This window comes from Nicotiana tabacum, chromosome 24 (assembly GCF_000715075.1).
Source record: "Nicotiana tabacum cultivar K326 chromosome 24, ASM71507v2, whole genome shotgun sequence".
Classification (NCBI taxonomy): domain Eukaryota; kingdom Viridiplantae; phylum Streptophyta; class Magnoliopsida; order Solanales; family Solanaceae; genus Nicotiana; species Nicotiana tabacum.
In genome coordinates, this window is record NC_134103.1 from 20,669,501 (window position 1) to 20,675,918 (window position 6,418).

Below are 6,418 nucleotides of genomic sequence, written 5' to 3' on the forward strand. Positions count from 1 at the left end.
ACCTTCTACATTTGAGTATCTCGTATGTTGCTCACCTTTACCTTACTTACCTTAAAATATCGCATCACATCTCCTATCTATTTCATGACCTCCCTTCCACATAGGTATAATTCACATCCACAAGTTGAAGCTCTATTACAATACTTGCACCTCTGGTGCATACACAATCTGGTGGGAGCTTCATACTAACTTCTTATGAGGCTGGTATTTTCTAACTGGCTTTATCATAGAGTTATTATAGAATATGGTTATTGTACTATCTCTCTTGTACCTCTGATATTAAGAGTGATTATGCAATGTTCTCAATCATGATGTCTATAATTTTCTGGGTCCAATAATCAGACTCCTGATTTACTTAGGTGATGTAACTCTTTAGTTTTCTCTTCCTTCTGATCAAACTTTATGTAGGCTTAAGCTATCTTCCGATCTGTGACTCCTGGTATTAGTTATTATTTTATCCTTTCATGGACGCTATGGAATATCCGTGATACCATCATTTAACAATTCAATCATTTGTCTATGACCTGGACTTAATTCTTTCTTTTAACTTATACCGGAGTCTTCTACTGTTGTATGATTGTAAACATATATGCTGCATGGATAATACTCTGAAAACTTAAGTGCGTTCATAATGTAACCAACTCTAGATCTTTGATCGAATAATTCCTTTCGTTCCATCTCAACATTCTTTAAACATAAGCTATTATTTTTCCTGGTCTTTCTGCCCCATGTTGCGTGCATATTTAGCTTATCTTAGTTCCCATGCATGCCAGAATTATCGTGTAACTCATATGATCTCAAATATTACTTTTGATTTTACTTCTCGTTCATTAGCCACGATAGGTGCCACTTTCTTATGGAGTGCATACAATGTTGTTGTGAGAATGTTGTTACAAGACTATTTCCTCTTTAGGTCACTGTACTTAGGTTGAAGCCTTCTTCCTTTTTTCCTCAGCTAGTCTTTCGTTATAGTACTTAGGGAAGACCCTCTGACTCTTATAAAGGTGCGAGCTTATTACATCGTATACCCAATAAAATTTTTGATGTTCGTACTCACCTATAATTATCCTTAGTTACTTACCTCCATGCTCATGTGCTCATACAGTTGCTTCTGAACTGAAGTTTTGACTGTCTTCCCAGTGAGACTCTCTTTTATTTCCGTAACATTCATACGGTACCTTTAACTACCCCATCTCCTATCTGAATATTTCTCAAGGGTCACAATGTCGTACCTGCGAGACTGAATTTACTATATTGGGTTTTACTATGTTTATCTTACACAATTTGCTGATTTGTCTATAACCTCTTGTCTAGCCATAACTAGGCTTTTCCTGAATCAACTACTAACTACTCGTGGGCCCATTCTCACATCAATATTCTGCGTAATCTTTCTTGGGTTAGTTCCTTTGTCTTAACTTACCTCTCGCACTGGCTCCTTATTTATCCATAACATCCTCGGCAGGAACACTTACTTCCTTTCCTTGACGTCGTGCTTGCATAATGTTCTGGAATTATGGCCTATCTGTAGGATTTGGATAAGTGCAATCTCCTTCCTTTCTCATTTTTTTATCGCATTCTTCCTTTACCATTCCATAGATATTAGAACCGCTTAATTCTGACTTAACGCCACATCACTCCATATCCCCCATCCCCCCACTTTAGGGGAGTATTAAGATTTAGTACTATGATGATCTACGTATAGATGTTTTACCTTTTCATCTTTGGCATCTTTTCACATCATCATTGACCCTTACTCGCCTCACGGTAATCCTTTTGTACCAAGGATAACAAATTTCCTTACTCGCGAGGGTGACACTTAGTATAACTAGCACACACAGTCCCTTAAGCTTAACTTTGCTCACATTGCTTTCTTTATGGAAGCGTATCCCTGAATGACCTTTAAGGGTTATTCTTCTGTCGTCCAGTCTTTTATCGCCGGAACGCAATCTGAAATTCTCATGATGCCGACTATTATCAAATAACTCAGTACCAAATTCATGTTTAGTTTATCTTCTTCACCAGCCCATACTGATTTCTATTACTCTGGGGTCTAACTTTTCCTTTTGGTAATCACGTTAGAGTCATGAACTTATTTCTCAAAATGAGGGTATGACTTTATGGCCTATACTCTTTCGTTGTCTCAAGTCATGTAACCTCTCGTCTTTTCCTTCACTTAACTATAGACTCTATAATACTGTCATCCTTTTGATCTACCGTTGTCATCCATGTATCACATCTTACTCACAATGCTTCATTAACTCTCTTCTTATTTCCCGCTAACATTTATGTCTATAACTTTATTCTGAAAACTCGAACAAGACATTCTTTTGCTTTTAGCTCCCCTAGATCCATCTAATGGCTCTTCGAGTTGCCTAACATTCTTTCTCTACTAGGGACGGGAGCCACACTAAGGTAATATTTATCCCTTCAAGGATTCCAGTGCCTATCTTTGTAGTATTCATATCTAGCTGTACTATTTTAGAGCGCACCCTCTAGGTGTCTCACAAGGAGATCTATTAGCACGTTTGCAATATACTTCGGAAATGTCAACTAATACAAACAATCCATTCACCATTTTGGGTTACTCTAACCCCAGCCGGATCTTGATATCCCGTCCTTCTCTTAAACTACACATGTCAGCCCCAATAAGGCATAACTGAAATGTGTGTGATCAATTGTATATATCTCTGTTACTACTGAAAGTAACTCAGAATGCTTATATTTCTCTGCTTGAATTGTAAATATTATTAACCTTCATTAACTGGGTACCTCATACCCTTCTTCACCTTGTTTTTTTTACTTGCTAAAACTTGTATCTTATGATTCCCTTATTCCTTTTTACCGTAAGAGTGGATAGATATTCTTGCCTTAGGGATCCTTATCAAGAAGCTTACACATCTTAGTACATATATGATCTGCTGAATACCTCATATTTATCCATCATAAGCATGATGCAAAATTGAGTTCCTCTGACTCAACTCTTCCACAGCTATATCTCTTAACAACCGTCTTTCTGGATGTAGGTATCGTTGTATTATAATTAAGATAGAGTTTAGGAAATTGAGTTCTTACAAATAAGCTCTACCACACGATCTAGGATAAGGAGAAAGAGTGACAGTCCTAAATGCCTTGTATCCTCCTGCTTATAAGTGTGGTGCACGACACACCCATAAACAATACTCTACTAGACACGGCTTGTAGACTCCCTAGGAAACAAATGCTCTGATACCACTTTTGTCACGACCCAAACCGATGGGCCGCGACGGGCACCCGGTACCTTACTCAACCGAGTATCAACATAATGTATCTTTTTGTATTATGCTATCATAGGTAAATGAGACGGAAAGGCTGCCATGGGATAACTAGAATAAAACATGTAATACCAACTTATACATAAGACATACGGGCCTATAAGACCAAAATGATCACTCGTACACTGAACATAGGCCGACAAGGCCATACAATCTTTTACGTACATGACATATGTCTACAAGCCTCTAAGAGTAGATAAAGACCATAAAGGTCGGGACAGGGTCCCGCCATACTAAACAATATACATCCAAATCATACTGACCAAATAAGCAATTTCGGAGCAAATGGAGCGCACCAACATCTTCCGTTGAGCTGATAGCCTACTTGGAGGACTCTCGACCTATCTATCGGGACCTGCGAGCATGAAACGCAGCGTCCCCAGGCAAAAGGGACGTCAGTACAAATAATGTAATGAGTATGTAAGGAATGAAAATCAGTAAATAATAGATATGAGAGAACACGATGAAGGAGACGCGAACGCGGAGAAAAGGCTGGGGAAGCCTACGCGAATGCGAAGAAGAAGGGGAGTTGGGGCCTGCCTGGTGTTAAGCCTTTACGAACGCGGCTCGTGGCTCAGGAACGTGGATGGAAGAGATCAGAAGGCTTCACGAACGTGATGAGGAGGTCATGAACGCGTAGAGGAAATTTTGGGGCTATTTGTTTTAGGCTTCGCGAACGCGAGGGACTTGCCACGTTGGTGAAGAAGGGTCGCTTGGGCAATGTATAAGTTTGCAAAATGGGTTTTTTCTCCTTTTATCTCAAATCTTCCATGGGAGTCGAGCTTGGGGCAATTTTGGAGGACCTTCTTCGTCACCCATCACTAGTTAAGTGATTCCTTCACATTTTGAGTTAAATACATGAATTATACATGGATTTAAACATGAAAATTAGTAGAATTTTGAGATTTTGAAAAAAACCCTATAAATTGGTATTTTTGGATTTTGACCACAAAATTAGACATAAAATTGGGAATAAATCATATATTTGAGTTAGTAATTCTATGGGTAACGATTATCTTCAAAATATTTTGGAATCCGGGCACGTGGGCCCGAGGGCTGATTTTGTTAACTTTTTTAGCGGAGTTGGGAATTGTTTAAATTGATTAATTATGGGTATTAGAGTATATTTTGATTGGTTTGCACACTGTTTGAATAGTTTTGGAGCGACAGGATTTGGCTTGAGGCGTTAGAGAGGTTTTGGAGCCGGTTATGGCACGTCGGATCGAGGTAAGTCTCATGTCTAACCTTGTGAGGGGGGAAACTACCCCCAATGTGATATTTATTGTTATGTGAAACTAGTTGTGGGTGCTACGTACGCACGAAGTGACGAGAGTCTGTACGTAGCTAAAGCATGTTTATGTCCAGGTAGACTTAGGACTTTATCCTAAAATAATTGAATTATTTGAACTCGTTCTGCTGGCTTGCATTAATTAAAGTTATAATTGAATTTTATTTAGAAGTAATATATGTATAATAGGCTGAGCCTTGACACCTTGAGTTGCATTTGCGAAACAGTAAAGATTATATCCATTTGATGCTCATGTGTTGTGTTATAAATACACGTCTTGTAATTCGGTAACTTCCTTCCTTTTCTTGTGGAGCAGGCCAAACGCCTCAGCAGTATATAGATGCATATATGGATCATGCCACTCTTCCCTCATCAGTGTACACATTATTCTGGATCGGGACGAACGACCCCAGCAGAATCGTGCGCTATATTGTTAGTCGTCCGAATATTCACGAAATAAATCTTTCCACTGATGCCTGACTCTTTATATGGTATTTATTATTTATTTGATATTGGTACTTGACATTTATGAGATGTTAATGTAGAATACGAGATTTATAAATTCATGCTCTAGAGGAAATATTTGGAAGATTATGTAACTTATCGATTTACCTCATTATTGTTGTATGATTCATACCTGCTCATGTTTTATTATATTGTTTCATTGGACCTTTAGTAAGTGTCAATGTCGACCCCTCATTACGTTTTCTTCGGAGTTAGGCTAGATACTTACTGGGTACACGTTGATTTATGTACTCATGCTGCACTTCTCCACTAAATGTGCAGGATCTGACATGTTTATTTATGATCATCTTGGCGCGTAGGCGCACCTGTTGAGGAGACTTTATGTGAGTTGCATTCCGGGATATGTATCGCAGTTCACCGAGTCTCCATTGTACTATTTATTTTATCATGTCTTATTATATTTGGGACAAATGTTGAATTATTAATGCATTCTTGCTCATGTACTTGTGACACCGGGTTTTGGGGGGTTTTCCTTCGGGTTATTCATTATTGTGGTTCGTGTAAATATTTTTATTACTTTGTAAATTCTATTTTATACTATTCAATTAAGGAAAATTTTGATTTCAAAAATACTAAAACGAGTAATTAAATTTATAAATCACTGTTAGCTTACCTGACGGCGGCGTTAGGTGCCATTATGACCTATAATAGATTTTGGGTTGTGACAACTTGGTATCATAGAGTTAGGTTCACTTAGGCCTCACGAGTCATGAGCAAGTCTAGTATAGTCTTGCGGATCGGTACGGAGACGTATGTACTTATCTTCGGGAGGCTACGGTTCTGTTAGGAGCACTTCCCTTATTGATTCCTTTATCGTGCGATTTGACTCCATTGATGCTTGTGCCTCTATTTACTTCCTACTCATTCTTATACGATATTGAGCGTTCGTGTCAATTGCGCAACGAGGAGTTCTAATGGTACTACAGACATGGTGTAGGATGTTTTTTTTTTCCTGCGTATTCAGGAAGGCTATTATCGTTGCCTTGCAGAAGGATGTTCTGTCATTTTGGCTCTGTATTTGTATTGCCTATGGTTTTGAGGTTAAGCACATATTGCTATGGGGTCCATGCGTTGCTATCGTACGGTATTGATGTATTGGTGGGTGCTTGTTTATGCGTCAGGGCAGTAAATGACTTGAAAGGAGGATTTCTCAGTGCATGATTTAGAGGTTTACATTTAATTCCACCAAAGGAACAATCGGACTATGGATGTTCAGGTCTTGGTTGAAGAGGGTAACGAGACTTAGTATTTTCGAGCATGGTGGAATTTTCATTGTGATGTGGTGTCGTAGTCC